This window comes from Leiobunum rupestre, chromosome 3 (assembly GCF_980474605.1).
Source record: "Leiobunum rupestre chromosome 3, qqLeiRupe1.1.hap1, whole genome shotgun sequence".
NCBI lineage: Eukaryota > Metazoa > Arthropoda > Arachnida > Opiliones > Sclerosomatidae > Leiobunum > Leiobunum rupestre.
Window position 1 is genome coordinate 11662841 of NC_143386.1, and position 16209 is coordinate 11679049.

A 16209-nucleotide genomic window follows, 5' to 3' on the forward strand; every position below is an offset into this window, starting at 1 on the left:
GGGATTTCGTTTAAATTTATCAATTCTAATTGAACATCAAGTTGTTTGCAATGCCATTTTTTAGATTTTTTGGAATTAAATTTCTAATTTTATAAAACTTTTAATAATTAAAATTGTTCAAAGGGGAAAAGTCTAATTCACAATATGAATCGTTATCACTGGAGTCTTCCATATTCTAATTTCTTTTGCAGGTCTAAAAATGTTATTCTAATTACTATTAAGAATAATTAATCAATTTTTTTAACTTACATTCGATGGAGGAATAATATTTTTTCCTTCCGTTTGCTCAATCAGTTTTTTAGCTTGTTTGTTGAGTTTATGATTCTAATGACATCCAGGGATAGGCTGCTAGCTAAATATTTCACTCTTTTATAATCAGCTTTCCATATCTCATGCTGTGGTAGTTGTTTAATATTTTTGTAGGAATATATTTGAATATCCAAGTATATCCCCTTGCTTTCTTCCTCGGAGTTTTGGTTTCGTAAGAAATTCCACTTTTCTTGACTTTTACTGATTGTCCGATACCAATTTCTTCGATATTTGACATGCGGCGTACCTCTTGAATAAATTCTAAATCCGACTCGTCAGAATCTAAAAGCATCTCCTCTTCAGTTCTATGAAAAACTGAAACTACCTGGCTCGCGGAGATTTGAGTATCGCTTGTGGAAGCCATTTTAGGCTGTTATATTTCAATACTAAAATTTTGGCCTTTTATATCAACTGCAAGCAATTTATTTTTCATTAATTTTTTGTTAAATTTTTTCAAAATCTAAAAACCTTGAATATAAAAGTATTTAATACTACAAGGATTGAGCCTAGTTATAATTTATCACTATGTAAATCGTATTGAAAATTGCTTGTGAATGTCAATTTAAATATAGACATGTGTGAAAATATAAAATTATTAATTATTTTTTGAAGGATTTTATATTTAATCACTTTTTTATCATTGAATCGAATATTTTCCGTGACAAAAAAGAAAACTCCCTAAGATTATTAATATTTTTGCTTTAAAAATTGATTATGGATATAAGAATCTTGTTAATTACAGGGTTAGTTGTTTTAAAATTCTATGGGAAAAAATATATTTCTGCAGGTATAAAATTTAAGGGAACAGATAAATTATACTTCTGCAGGGTCTATTTGATAAAAAGTTGCTTTTTTGACTTGATTTTAAAACAGGAGGTATAAGATTAAATATTATTAAATTTTTCTTATAAAAGGCTCTCTTTATCATATAATTTTTTATACACCATGGGTTCTCGCGAAGTTTTGGCTTTTTCTGGTAAGATTTCTCATCCACTTGCTATTAACCCTTTTCCTCTTAAATATTTAGCTTTACGCAAAGTTAGGAATCATAACATTTTTAAAAATAACAATATTTCAATTAGACTAGAAAATTATTTGTATGAAAACCGTCTTTCTCGAATCTCAAACATTAATAGAACCCTTAAAAAAATCATTTTTGCCTGCCCCTTTATAAAAAACTCTTTTAAATTATCACCCTCTGTGTTTAGTTCTGTTTTTCTTAAAGAATTAATAATAATACTTGTCTATTCGACGTCCATTCTAATAATTTTACCTGTGGTCATGAGGGTTTTGTGTTTGATAGTTTGATTTCTCACACACAAGCCACCATTGAGGGCTGGTTTTCTTACGAAATTTTACGTTTAATTGGAAAACATATGCGAATGTATCAAAATTTAAATAAGATCCCATGGTTCTACAGCACAAAAATCGTAGAACCCTTCAACGCGACCTTTTGATTATCTTTCAATTGCAGCAATTTTCATATTTTCGAAAAAAAAAAAACAATTATTAATTACATCTGACTTTCGCCTAACAAGATATACTATATGTTTGGAGTTAGGATTGATAGTTATATTTTTTATCAATGATATGGATCGTCAGGAAGTTAAAATAGTTACAAGTTTAGAGTAAGGAATATTTATTTAAAAAAAATAATTACAATAATTAAGATAAATATTTTTATTTAGTCGCAAATAATCTCCTGCAAATCCAAATTTGAACGATTGTCGACAAATTTTACAACTACGACTCAAGGTATTTACAATATTTTATTTATTTATTTAAAAAAACTAAACTATTAATTTTTTAGGACTCATATTTTTATGTTTTTAATCTTTATAAAACAGTGATTGAACATTTTTTATTTAAAAACTTTATTTGTAATTTTTTAGTGCTTAGACATTTTTTATTTAAAAAACTTAATTTGTGTTTTTATTTGTTTATTCGTTTATTTGGTGAAGGTTAAAAAATTTTAAAAAAATGTTTTATATTTTTTATTTAAAATGTTTTCTTTTTAAAAACTAAGTGTTTTTTAAATAACTAGCTTTAGTAATTTAATTCATGTGGTGTAGGTTCTTTTTAATGCTTCATAGTCTACTTTTTCTTTTTAACTAGCTTTATTAATTTAATGTTTGGTTAGGTGTAAATAACTTTCTTTTCTATATCATACAGCCTTTTTTTTCATCTTTTTCCTATCTGGGTTTTTGCTTTTATTAGTACATTTTGTACGAAATTTTATATTTTCTTTTATTACTATTATTATAATTAATTAAAACTTCTTGAAAATTTACTGTTTAAAACTGATGCAAATGAAGTTCCTCTGCATAACTTTTGTTTTGTTTTTTTTTTCATTTCTTCTATATGCTACTTTCTATACTAATATTGTGTTTAAACTATAATGTTTGTTTTTCTTATATATGGTGATTTTATTAATTGTTGATTAGATTAACTGAAATTTTAAAAGTACATTTTGTACTAGATCGTTTAAAAATCGATTATATTTGTCTTTTTTTAGTAATGTTTTAAAAAAAACTTTTTTAAGAAGGATAGGGATAATTAGTTAACCTTAATTGTATTACAGAATTAATAATTATTCCCAAAGGGAATATTGTTAAATTTTAAAATCTAGGTCGAGCTTAGGCTATAAAATCTCAATGTAAATAATTTTTACCAGGAGAAATCTAAAATCATGATGACTGGCAATTTCTATCTAAAGCCTGTAGTTTCTTTGCCGCAATCGTTAAAATTTCTCTCTCTTCGAGTAGTAACCCAGCAAACACACTCGGATCTTGCCTTCGTCCATAGGACATCCCAAAATCCGGGGTTGACGTCGGTTGGACGTTAAAGGACGTCCAAATGTCCGGTTTGTCTCTAGCCGTAGTATGTCCCGGGGACGAGTTTTCGGACGTCCAACGGCGATTACGGCGGTCGTCCCCTGGATGTCTTTCTATAAAACCTAGAGATGTCTTTAGGCCTTTAATTTGGTTCAATCATGGCTCAATAGGGATGAAACTAGGACGTTCATTGGATATCGTATTCTGAACAAATAATTTAAAAAGCCAAACTTGATATTAAAATTTTATTCAAAACATTAAAATACAAGATAATGGAAAAAATCCAGCAACAAGTGTACAATTTGATTGTAATAACACGAACTCTGCAAGTATTAGCAGTAAACATATAAATTACAAAACTAATATAGTTATTTAATTTTTATATAACAAAATAAATTTCGAACTAAACTAAAATTTTAATTTTATTGAAAAATGCCTTCGCCTTAGCATTTTGTTTTAACAAATTTAATATCTCACATTCAAAAATTTGAATATATGTGTGGTTTGGCAAATTTTCTTTTATAAATTCTTTTCGATCTAGCTCCCTTTCGCGAATTTCTTTGAATGTTTTTCCTAAAATTGGATTAAAGGTAGCACCAGAAAAATGTTTTGGGCAGCCGTGCCAGAAATCACCCATTACATCAATAGCTATAGGGGGATTTTTACAGAAACCATCTACAAAATATGGCCCTACGGACTGTTCTTCTTCTAAACTTCTAACAGTCACAGGTTCGAAATGAACTTTAAAAACAGCGAACATTCCCTAACTTTCGGAGAATTCAACGCAAATCTTACTTTTGGAATTACAGTTTAACTATATAAATTATCACAGTATAAAATAAAGCTTTAGGCGAACCGTTCAGTGAGAGTAATGAATAATAAACTTAAAAAGTTAAATTGAAACATGAACAGGTCCAAAATGAACTTTAAAAACAGCGAACCTTCCCTAACTTTCGGAGAATTCAACGCAAATATTACTTTTGGAATTCCAAATTCAATATATAAAATATAACAGTATGAAATTAAGCTTTAGTCGAACCACTCAGTGAAAGTAATGAATAATAAACTTAAAAAGTTAAATTGAAACATGTACAGGTCCAAAATGAACTTTAAAAACAGCGAACCTTCTCTAACTTTCGGAGAATTCAACGCAAATCTTACTGTTGGAATTCCAAATTCAATATATAAAATATAACAGTATGAAATTAAGCTTTAGGCGAACCGTTCAGTGAGAGTAATGAATAATAAACTTAAAAAGTTAAATTGAAACATGTACAGGTCCAAAATGAATAGACTTTGATCAAACATATTTTGTTCCTACCTCTGTAAAAAACACATTAAAAAATCGAGTTAAAATCATTAAAAAATTCAAACAGTTTTTTAATAAAATACTTACTCTTATGATATATTATCAGCAATACTAGAGATTACTATGTTATAATCTTTAACGTTTGTGTAGAACTCATTATGGACTTTATGGTGACCAATTCCAAACTATCTAGTAATGGCGTCGTACAAAAGAAACTACAAACTGGGCTACCAGATATTTTAAAAGGACTTTAACTCGGCCAACTTAGATCAGCTATTTCGCAGTAATTGGCTGATTGTAGAAATAATTCATCAAATGAAAATAATGGAAATAAAAATTAAGAAAATAATAATATAAAAAAATATAAAAATTAAGAACAGATAAAATACATAAATAATTAAGTAGTTTTGATTTAACACGTAATTTCATTAATTCAAGTTAATTAAACTCGTAAATTTAAATAATAATATTCTTGATAAAATTAATATTTTGTGGTTCATTAATCATTATCAGCTCAAATACCAATACAGGTGAAAAAAATTCAAATTAATTACTGATAAACGCACCTCTAGATAGCATTTATGGACGAAACATTTCGGACGAATAGTGGAGATCCATGCGACGTCGATTGGGCTGAATATCGAATGTCGCGAAATTCGTTCTACAAGGACTAAAATGGGACGTCAGTTATTCGTCCCGTAGGACGAATTTTGGACGGGACCAAGCTGGGCTCTATGGGGACGATTTGTGTTTGCTGGGAAGAACGTATAATCTTTTTAAAAAAACAAAATATTTGTACAGAATTCGAAGAACGTTGTTTAAAAACTGTATTTCTAGAATCTAAAATCGTAATCGAGCCATATGGCTCAATTGAGTTTAAATGCCCCTTTTTTAAATATTCATTTAAATTAAACCCCTTATTTTTTATCGCGCCCTATGGCTCGCGAATTGAACAATCGCAAAGATTTTGTTCTTTTTCTGTGCACGATAAAACTTTCAAATGTAATCGTCCAGGAATTGTGAACGATAATTTATTATTCCTCTGTAACTCAATGTTATTCGGCAGGTTTAGCTACGAAATTCTACAATTATCTAGCAAATATATGCAGATATTTTGTAATACTAGTCAAATTTCGTGGTGGAATCATAAAAATTTAACACAGTTTCAGTATGAACTCCACGTATTAGACCAAATCCTATATGTTGGCACTGTCCAACATAACGTTAGGTCTGTTTTAATCAATTCAGACACTCTCGAACTGTATACTTCAGAGGCACTTAACACCAAAAATAGTGTTTTTGTTCGTGCAATGGTAGAGCAGCAAGAAAAAATTAAAGAATTCTTGTGGTAAATATTTTTTTAGATATATTCGTTTTAATAGATTTATTTATTTATATTTATAAATTCTAGCCCGAATTTCAAACCAGTCACGTCGTTTTGTACAGAAGAGGAAAAATATCTTCTACGAATTGATGTTATTATAATTATTTTAAATTATACACTTATAATATTTTAACATTTGTGTTTTTTATATTTTTTAGCCTTTGAATTATTTATTCAACATTTGTGTTTTTTATATTTTTTAGCCTTTGAATTATTTATTTAACATTTGTGTTTTTTATATTTTTTAGCCTTTGAATTATTTATTTAACATTTGTATTTTTTATATTTTTTAGCCTTTGAATTATTTGTTTCCTTTTCTTTAATTCTTTATTATTTGTTAAATTAATTTGTTAGATTATAATTTAGTTTTATTTGTAGTGTTTCCCTTTGTTGATTTAGTATTTAAAAATTATATTGTTTGAAATATAATGGTTATTAATCCATATAATAACTAATTGTATTGATTACTTTTACTAAACAACTTTAACATTGTTTTAAAAATAATAAAACTATTATAATATTTGCGAAAAAATAAAAAACTTTTTTATATTAATATAAATATATATATTTTAGAGTGTTTAAAATATTTTGGGTGGGGTCAAACGTTGTCAAGGCTATAAAGCGAAGGTCGCGAATTTGTTTCCCTATCTCGCAATCATCAAATTAGCATTTTAAATGGCTAAAAAACAAAAACAAAAAAGTGACACCAAAAGTAAATGAACATAAGTAATCAGGGGGTCAAACATTACCCCCAATATCTCGGTCCGAGCTTGTCTGATCGTGTCCAAACTTGTTGGGGTGATAGACCGAGGCTTAGGGGTTGTGGTCGGGGGTCAAGCGTCGAGGTCAAAGATCATATTCAAGGTCAAATTTAGGGTTAAAATTAATTTTTTTTTTTGACATTTCCCAAGGTCAAAACTGGTTTTTGGAAAAAAATTTGACGCCATTTTGGCGGCCATCTTGGAAAAATCGGTTCAAATATGATCCTCCTCTACTATTAAGGTGTGCTCCGTGTCTTCTGTTACTTAGGATGGCAATTTATAAATCAAACGATAAGAAATCACGTAGCCTCCGAAGTTTTTGTATTAGTTTACCTACCGGTGTCTACTAAGGGTGTATGGGTTTGTTCACTGTAATACACTGATGTAAACTAATATTACGGCCTGGGCCAACTTGTTAAGTGATATAGTGCCTTTAAGAGAGAAAGTTGGTCATCTATATATATATATATATATATTCCTTGTATAATTGTCTCTTAAATTTATATTTTTAATAATTTAAAAATAGTTTTTAAATATTTTAAAAATACCAACAGCTGGCGCATTAACAAAAATAAACCAAATTAACCAAACAAATTAAAAAGCTATATGCAAATTTATCAAAAAAATTGTAAAATTATACTTTAAAAAACGAAAAAGAAAGTAAATTTAACTACCAGATAATAGATAACTGCTTAGTTTTTCATGCATAGGAATTGTTTGTTTCCTTTTTAACTTTTTATTATTATTATGCAGTCTGTATAAAAAGTTGGCAGTTTAATTTACTCTCTGATGATGTGGAACTAAGCACCACGAAAATGGTTATACATTGTAAATATTAATCTTAAGTTTATAAAACTTTAAATGTGCTAATTCCACGAAGTTTTTAATTATTTCACAATCATAAAAAGGACTGTCAAAATTCTGAGCTTCTGGGGACTTTTTAAAGTGTTTCCATTACATTTTAAAATATTTGAAATAGATATAAAAATTTTCAAATCATTTTCCCTTTTCGCTTTCAACGTTTCTCAAAACGTTTATAACCAGCTTTAAGACAAATGTTCCCAATGTATTTTTTATTTGTATTTTTCAGCTTTTGCCCTTACAAATGTAAAAAAAAATATTAAAAAAAACTTTCCCCAATTGGTTTTTTAGGTTCTCCCCAATGATTATTTAGCCACGATTAAATTAAACATAGAAATTTGCATATTAACAAGTTTTAATAATCTTTATCCGTATACATTTGATTATTACATTTTAAGTTGCTTATTCATTTATCATTTTCCATAGTTTATATTTATACCATTAGTAGCGCAGTGTTTCCATACAGATGGATATCCATTCAAATCTCGGACGTGCTGTGTGAGACAATATCGTCTTGGTCCACAATCTTGGTCAGTCCGACACTTTATGTCTAAATAAAATAATTTTTTTGTAGTATCAAAGAAAATTGGTTAAACCATTGCCTACGTTATTATAAAGGCCCGTGCACGAGATATTTTTTCGATTTATTTCTGGCATTTTAGTTTGCCAAATCTTACTGCTAGAATCCCTGAGCTGGGCACGTTGGCTACTAAATAACCTTGCCTACGTCAAAAAATGTAGTGCACCGGCCTTCTTATAACGTAGGTCACGCAACCAGTCAGCTTCATGAAAGCGCATTATTAGGTCCAACTCGCAGCGCCATCTCTTGTGATTATGAGGCAAATGAACATGACGTTAAAAATTACCCCTTTTTGGGATGCGTGCCCCAGCCTTTATTATTACGTAGGCAACGGTTAAACAAAAACATACAACACATAAATAAACAGTTAGCGCTAACATTTTCATTTTGATGTCAGTAGACCGATTCACAAAATGCTTGCAGGGAAACCAACGGAAGAAACAAAGCCATTAGAAGTACGATTTTGATGATTTTATTTACAGTTAATGGTGCCATTGCTTAGGAGTAGTCACATATTTACTACTAAAACAACTTTTAATACAATTTTAAGAGAGGTTTTAGAGTAAAAAACCATTAAACAAAAGTTCTTCTCGCAAAAAAAGCAAAAAAATGCGATAAAATATTATTCCGGATTTGAATTAATTTTAAAATATATACATTTTAGATTGGTGGCGTCATCTAGTAAGCATTCGAGTGTTATAAATAGGGCTCTTATGACGTTACCTCTGTAAAAGGATCTTCCCGTTTGTAAAATGTGTATCGTTCACGGGATAAAGACCAACATAGGTATTATCAGAAGTAAATCAACCGAAGTTATTGGAGAGTGCCATTTTTAATGCGGGGAGATAAATTCATCCGAATGACTCCCCCTTCAGTTCCCCCAAATATTGCACTATGGAAGGGTGGGTATCCACATTTGATTTACACGTCATCACCTACTAGTCGCTAGATGGCGATAGTGGAGCTATGACGGTGCGAAATTTGAAAACGTCGATTCAAGGGAGATCCCGTATGGAAAATGCATTTTGTGTTAGAGATATAGCGGTCTGATAAATTAGGCTCAGATAAATTAGGATCATTCACTTCTGGTACTATAGGTTGTCGTATTTTCATGAAAATTTACTTATATTCCGTATTTACATAGTGATGGTTACATTTAACTAGCGCTTCCAACGGTCAACTGATCTGGTCATTCAGGTTAAATTTCCCAGTTAATTGTAATCTGAACAGTTATCTGACTAATGTTTTTAGCATTATATCCTATGGAAACCCAATTAAAAATTATAACTTTGGGTGAAGTTATTTTTCAGCACTTCATCCTAACCTTGTTTTACAATCAGGTAAGCAGATACCGATCTGATCTGTTCTTTCCCCTCAGATCAGATATCGCAACTGATATATGGGAGTTGGTTGGAAGCACTACATATAACTAAATTCCCTAGTGATAACCATAAGTTGATGATAACGCTAAGTAGTCAAATGGGTATGCTGCCTAAAGCAGATACGTTTGTCCATATACACACGCAAAACTTGCCGTTACTAAAACAGTAAATACGGTTTTTCAATTACAGCAAGTCGCGGTTTCACTGGTTTAATAGTCTACCGTTTTTAAACCGAACAGGTATTTGCTGTAATTTTTTTATTCTTACTGTTTGTAAGCTGGTGGCTATAGGTCGATTTACTATTTTTTACCATGAGGATAAGCAAGAGCGCGTAAAAGTTTCCAATTTTAGCTTTTTTAACTTTAAACAGGAATTTATTATAATAACACTAAAGCGCAACGCAAGTGAGCTGGAAATAATTTCAAGATCTTTATAACGTCACCCTTTTTCCTTATTATATTGAAAAATAACCATCGAGTTAAATAATATACTGAGATGACGTATTTTTGATAAAAGTAGCCAGATATTTTTTGGTTTAATCTAAATATGGATTACAATTAACGTAGCTTTATATAAAAAAATTATTTACGGAGTATCATTCTAGCGTGGTCTCATTTGGATTTTATCAATTTAAAGCTCAGTTCACACTATTGCATTAATTGGGCCACTTAGTCAGTAGATATTTCTATAAAGTACCAACGCCGTCTTGTTTGAATGCTGCTCTTCAGCTTTTACAATTCTCAAAGCGCGCTCCAGTCACTCACGAGGAGAGTTCAGATTAACTAGCGCGCGTGCTAATCGTGTGTGCCCATCCTATACTAATTAAGCGCAGTCTCGTGACGTAAGAGCAACATTTAATATTTATACTTTAAATTCAGTTTATTTTATAAAAAGATATATTTAAGTCAGAAACCATTTTGGTGAGTGGCGATTACCCTTTTTAAAGGTTAATAATTAGTGGCAGACGATTTACCAATTTGAAATCTATTGATAGACCACAACTTGACTGTTCACAAAAACTATCCTTAAAAAGGTAGACTAAGCCTTATTCCAAGTACGAAATAATGCGGAAAAAACGGTCTTATATTCCTTGGCAGTGAAACTTTAATAGCTGAAGAGAAATCGGCAAAAGTGAAGAACAGCCCCCCCTCCTTTTATTGTTTTTTTATTGTCTTAGATGAAAGCCCAGTGTGTAAGGAGTACGAAGGTATTTTTTTAGTAACCGCAAATGATAATTAGTTAAGTTAACGCGTTTTGAAAACCGTCAATTTTAACGCATTTTCGACAATAGTTTAATGTGAGTTCTATACTTTTTCTCCCGAGATAGAGCAGGACACGTGAAAGCAAACTTTATGTTTGGTGTGTACTAAGGAATAATACTGAAAATGAAATTTGTAGTGGTAGTGTAGTCTATACTTAACTCTTACAAATAAGGGATTTGGGAGGGAACTGAATATGTTAATGATATGTACCTCAAAGAACGGGTTTTTTAACAATGCAAAAAGTTTTAATAACAATTTATTATTTAAAAAGATATGATCAATGTAAAATTGTTACTTGCCAGCAATTTTTACAACGGGAAATACGACATATTTCGAGATTTGTTTGTTTATTTGATGACGTAGGACTGATGAGGAGGACGATTCTTTAAATGTCTAGATTTTAATATGTTATGGAGACCGTAGGACTGATGACGAAAAAGGAAAAGGCTGAAATGCAGAACAGTACTAACTTTTAAGGGTTGAGAATGTTTCTCGTATTTCAACGCATTTTAGGTTTTTTTTAACCATACTATGACTTCTGTGTGATGGTGACTTATACAACGTCGAATGTACTCTAAGTATTGGCGCCTAACGGCGCCGCGCACTCACTTCGCTCGAGCGCTGGGGGCGCGCAGCGCCTCCCCAACCCCATACTAAAAAAAGCTATGGGCCAACTATAACGCAACCTAGAGGACAGCACCAAGCCTGACGCATCAAGTATCATAAACCCGAAAACAATAAACAAAACCAAAGTACCTATTGTTAAAAATAGCCCAAAGGACTTCGTTAACACGTGTGAAAAATCTACAATTTCAAAGCATTTGCGAGGGTAAGAAAAGTTCTTATCGACTGAATTTCAACTTGTGCAATTGAAAACAGACTATTGGCGCCACCCCAACCCCATTCTTGCTATCACGATGGGCCGCCTATAACGCGACCTAGAGGACATTACCTAGCCATAACGCATCAAGTATGGTCCAAATACGCGGAAAACTAAAATAATTAATTGGTGTTCAATGCTTCACATTGGCCCAAATAATTAATTGATGTTCAACGCATCAAGTATTGTCCAAATACGCGGAAAAGTAAAATAGTTAATTGATGTTCAATTCTTCATATTGGCCCAAATCATTTATTGATATTCAATTAGTATAGACCAAAATGAAAGTTTGTTTTCATGTGTCCTACTCTATCTCGGGGTAGAACAGCCAGTGAAATCTCCTGATAATACCAGTGGAAATTGAAAAATCCCATTCCCGATAACTTTTAATTTATATGTTTGCGGATAATAATTAATACACCATTAAATTCAGCGTAAAAAATGCTACCAATAAATCGAATAAAAATCGAAATATAATAGGGGGGGCTATTCTTCACATTGGCCGAGAAATCCCCCTACCCTTCAGGTGCAAAGGTCACCTTTACTCTCACGGCAGAAATTCTTTTGACAATTGTTGGCGAAATTAGCAACTTTTCCAAGAAAACGATTGGAAGTGGTCATTACGCTCGAGGTCACCGCCTGAAAGGTTTCCACCAGCAATAATGAAAAATAACCACTAGGGCAGTATCTCCGCGACTGCGTCGCCATGCGTCCATTTTTTCTGTAACGGTAATGGGATTTTCGCCGCGCTGCTTAATAGTGGCGTTATTGGTCAATAATAATAATAATAATAATAATAATAATAATCAGCTAGGCTAATACCCAAGGCACCACATCTACTACCAAATAACTCCGTCTTCGAAAGGAACTCAAGCATCCGCGGATCATCAACTAAGATGTAAGAGTAGTATATTGTTTAAACAAATTGAATTGTTAAGCCGTTACAGTTTTTTTTTCAAGGAAAATTGTTCCTAACATCTAACTCGAAAATGTATCTTATTCCATGGCGTATTACGGAAGATAACTACTGTTATTTCGATACTTTTAATATTAAGCGAATTCGTATTAAATAAATATTTTACGGAGAAGATATAAGATACATTTCTTATAACTTGTTTATTTTTCAAAGCGTAATACTTAAAAGTATCCCGGAATTTGCAATAAAATTCAATTCGGACAATGAAGAATAGCCCCCCCCCCCCTATTATTTTTTTTTACGATTTATTGATATCATTTTTTACGCTGAATTTAATGGTGTATTAATTATTATCCGCATCCATGAAAATAAAAAGTTATCGGGAATTTGAGATTTTTACTGTTAGTATGAGCCATTACATTTTCTGAGGTTACGGATTACTACGCCAAAACCACGTGACCATTTTGAATTCGGATCACAATTCCGAGGTTAGGGCGTAGAGAATCATGTGACCAGCAATAGTATCAAAATGTTAACTGCCGCGGGAGAGATAAATTTCGTTATTTCAATTGGAAAAACGCTACCCCCCCCCCACAGAGAATAGAAACTTCTTTCCCTCCACCCCACTAAAGTTTCCTAGTTAAATTTAACACATTTGACCGCAGAGCGGCGCTGGCTCCGAGATTTTTTTAAATTTTCACGGGAATCGGCGACACCTTGATAGGGCCTATTTGACTACTTGGAGGTGTCATTAACTTATGATATAACTCCATTCCCTAGTGGTCTCTAATTTGGTAGTTCAAAATATATTAAACTTTTCAGAAAAAAATTAACATTGAATATCGTGCAATCTGCGTTAGATCACTTCTGAAAACCTAAATTAAGATTTTAAAAACTAGTTTGATATTGTAAATTTCGATTATAAAGCTATAATCTTATTTTAAAATCAGTTAATTTTATTTTTAGAACATATTTTATTATTGTTCGTAACCATTTCTGTGATTTAAATAAAAATAATAATATAGTTCCGAACTGTGTGATTTTAATTACCATTAATATAGTTCCGAATTGTTCGATTTTAATTTCTATTAATATAGTTCCGAATTGTGCGATTTTAATAACCCTTTATACAGTTCCAAATTGTGCGATTTTAATTAACATTAATATAGTTCCGAATTGTGAGACTTTAATTACTATTAATATACTTTAGAATTATGCGATTTTATTTACCATTAATCTAGTTTCAAATTATGTGACTTTAATTACCATAATAGTTTCGAATTATGTGATTTTAATTACCATGAATATAGTTTAGAATTATGTGATTTTAATTACCATTAATATAGTTTCAAATTGTGCGATTTTAATTATCATTAATACAGTTCCGAATTTTGTGATTTTTTAAGTACCACTAATACAGTTCCAAATTATGTGATTTTAATTACCATTAATACAGTTCCGAGTTAAATGATTTTAATTACTATTAATATAGTTCCGAATTGTGATATTTTAATTACCATTAATACAGTTCCGAATTGTTCGATTTTAATTTATATTAATATAGTTTTGAATTGTGCGATTTTAATAACCATTTATACAGTTCCAAATTGTGTGATTTGAATTACCAAAATACAAGTCCGAATTATGTGATTTTAATTACTATAAATATACTTTAGAATTGTGCGATTTTATTTACCATTAATATAGTTTTGAATTATGTGACTTTATTTACCATTAATATAGTTTTGAATTATGTGACTTTAATTACCATTATAGTTTAGAATTATGTGATTTTAATTACCATTAATATAATTTCGAATTATGTGATTTTAATTACCATTTATATAGTTTAGAATTATGTGATTTTAATTACCATTAATATTGTTTCGAATTGTGCGATTTTAATTATCATTAATACAGTTCTGAATTATGTGATTTTTTAAGTACCACTAATACAGTTCCAAATTGTGCGATTTTAATTACCATTAATACAGTTCCGAGTTAAATCATTTTAATTACCATTAATACAGTTCCGAGTTAAATCATTTTAATTACCATTAATACAGTTCCGAGTTATGTGATTTTAATAACCATTAATATAGTTCCCAATTGTGCGATTTTAATTATCATTAATACAGTTACGAATTATATGATTTTTATTACTATTTATATAGTTCCGAATTGCGCGATTTTAATTATCATTAATACAGTTCCGAATTATGTGATTTTTAAGTACCACTAATACAGTTCCAAATTGTGCGATTTTAATTAAAATTAATGAAGTTCCGATAAAATACTAGTATTGCTGTAAATTATAAACTGAACTTGGACTCACTACGACGTTTAGAGACATAATAATAATAATAATAAGTATTAATGCCTTACATACCATCCGAAGCTACCATGTGGTTGCCCAAGATACAAAGCAGCAAGGCAATTGTCACTGTAGATGCGATAAATGTTGAAGTCTTCATGGTACCTGTAGGAAAGTTGGATTCAATATTACAAATATTTTCTTTGCAATGTTGTTATATTTTCAAAGGGAAATCCAAACCTATAGGAAAGCCCCTGGAGGAATTTTGTTAAAAATTGACGTGGCGTCACTCCTCGATTCCTTGAATAAGGAACTATACTTAACATACCTCACCGGTGACGGCCTTTACACCACCGCCTATATATCTTAGAGATACAACGGATAACCGGAACCGATATGCCAAAATTTGATAACAGCATCCGGAAAAAGAAGCGATGTTTGGAAAAAATTAAAAACGAAACCGAAACCAATGTTTATATTCTGATAAATGTTTTTAATCGGTTCTATAATTATTTATACCATGTTTGAAAATTCAAAGGGATTAGGTATGCAATAGATAACCGGAACCGCAGCTTGATCCGAGGTTAGCCGTGAAAATTCTAGGAAGCGGAACCGATAATACAAAAATTTCCTAATCGGAACCGATAAAGTAAAGTTCAGTAACCGGATTCGATATATTCCAAATGAAAATATAACAAGAGCTTACCGTTTGATTGTAGATAAAAGCAGGACAATTCGAAGCGAGCGACAGTCGTTTGATAACTCGTTTCTGCCGCGTTTGATCCTTTTATAGTTTTCGCAAATTGAATGCGTTGTTGATAAATTATGATCCTTGTCACTTGATGCGTTGCCTACTTTATAATGAAGCCCCGTGCACGCTTCTTTGCTTTTTATTTAAGAGATATAGTGCTGCGAGTTGGACATAATAATTGACTTCATAAAGCTCACTGGTTGCGTTGCCTACGTTGTAATAATGGCTCGTACACGATATATTTTTTCAATTTATTTGTGGCATTTTTTATAGGCAATTGTCCTATTCGTTAACGTGTTGTTACCCCCTATCGGCCGAAAATAAAAATATTTTTAGCTCTCCTAGGCACTTGTATTCCCTAGAAGAGATATTACAATCACCGTGTTTGTCTGTCTGTGTCATCGGTTTAGGCTGTGTGAAAGCGTTTTTCAATCCGGTTAGGTTGGCTTCATTTGAAATTTTCGGTGCGTTATTAGCTGTGTTTTGATAATAGCATACTCAAGTTGTGTTGAATTAACTAAATCTCGGCCGAGGAGAGGTACTAATTTGGTTTACCAACTTGTTGAGAAGAACGACGGACTAATGAGCAAGCCTACGACTGCGCTATAAATTAAAAATAATATTGAGCTATAAATATACAGGGTGTTTTTTTTGTTTTAAAAGTGA

The 16209-nt window shown here is 31.0% G+C and overlaps 1 protein-coding gene and 1 long non-coding RNA gene across 2 annotated transcripts in view; one reads left to right on the plus strand and one right to left on the minus strand.

Moving 5' to 3' along the window:
• Positions 1 to 16209, plus strand: part of LOC149949493 (L-xylulose reductase-like) — a 156025-nt gene that overhangs the window by 88601 nt on the left and 51215 nt on the right. The window lies entirely within an intron of this gene.
• Positions 7796 to 15636, minus strand: LOC149949494 (uncharacterized). Its single transcript, XR_016479950.1, has 3 exons — positions 15499 to 15636; positions 14868 to 14957; positions 7796 to 8008 (listed from the first exon to the last, which is right to left on the minus strand). It is a non-coding gene; the product is annotated as an uncharacterized LOC149949494 (long non-coding RNA).